This window comes from Oenanthe melanoleuca, chromosome 1 (genome assembly GCF_029582105.1).
Source record: "Oenanthe melanoleuca isolate GR-GAL-2019-014 chromosome 1, OMel1.0, whole genome shotgun sequence".
In the NCBI taxonomy this organism is placed as follows: domain Eukaryota; kingdom Metazoa; phylum Chordata; class Aves; order Passeriformes; family Muscicapidae; genus Oenanthe; species Oenanthe melanoleuca.
Genome location: NC_079333.1, coordinates 504,488 through 505,741, shown reverse-complemented (window position 1 = coordinate 505,741; position 1,254 = coordinate 504,488).

Here is a 1,254-nt window from a genome sequence, read left to right as displayed (position 1 = left end):
TGGGGTCAGTGCGGTCAGGGGGTCAGTGGGGTCAGCGGGGTCAGGTATGATGTCATGGGGTCAGCGGGGTCAGGTATAATGTCATGGGGTCATGGGGTCGTGGGGTCAGGTATGGGGTCAGCAAGGTCAGTGGGGTCAGGTATGAGGTCATTGGAGTCAGCGGGGTCAGCGGGGTCATGGGGTCAGTGGGGTCAGTGGGTTGGGGGACACGCCCCGGACACACCCTGGGCAGGTCCTTCACTCCTGGGTATCCCCGTTGTCCCAGAGCTGTGTCCCCCCACTGACCCCAAACCCACTGACCTCAGTGACTCCACACCTGACCCCACTGACCCCATAACTGACCCCACTGACCCCAAACCCACTGACCTCAGTGACTCCACACCTGACCCCACTGACCCCATAACTGACCCCACACCTGCCCTTCACCTGTCCGTGGCTGGGGCTGACCCCACAGCTGACCCCTCACCTGACCCCTCACCTGTCCGTGGCTGGGGCTGACCCCACTGACCCCACACCTGCCCTTCACCTGTCCGTGGCTGGGGTTGACCCCACACCTGACCCCTCACCTGACCCCTCACCTGACCCCTCACCTGTCCGTGGCTGGGGCTGACCCCACTGACCCCACACCTGACCCCTCACCTGACCCCTCACCTGTCCATGGCTGGGGCTGACCCCACACCTGACCCCTCACCTGTCCGTGGCTGGGGCTGACCCCACACCTGACCCTCACCTGTCCGTGGCTGGGGCTGACCCCACACCTGACCCTCACCTGTCCGTGGCTGGGGCTGACCCCACAGCTGATCCCTCACCTGTCCGTGGCTGGGGCTGACCCCACTGACCCCACAGCTGACCCCTCACCTGTCCGTGGCTGGGGCTGACCATGGCCATGACCACGGCCACGCCCAGGTTGCAGTGGATGCCGAAGCTGATGCAGAAGCCGATGCCACACAGGATGGCGATGGGACCCCACTGACCCCACTGACCCCATAGCTGACCCCACTGACCCCAGAACTGACCCCACTGAACCTGAACCTGACCCCAGTGACCCCATAGCTGATCCCACTGACCACAGTGACCCCACTGACCCCACTGAACCTGAACCTGATCCCACTGACTCCATAGCTGACCACACCGACCCCAGTGACCACATACCTAATCCCACTGACTCCATAGATGACCCCACTGACCCCATAGCTGACCCCTCACCTGTCCCCCTGCCCTCACCTGTCCGTGGCTGGGGCTGACCATGCTGAC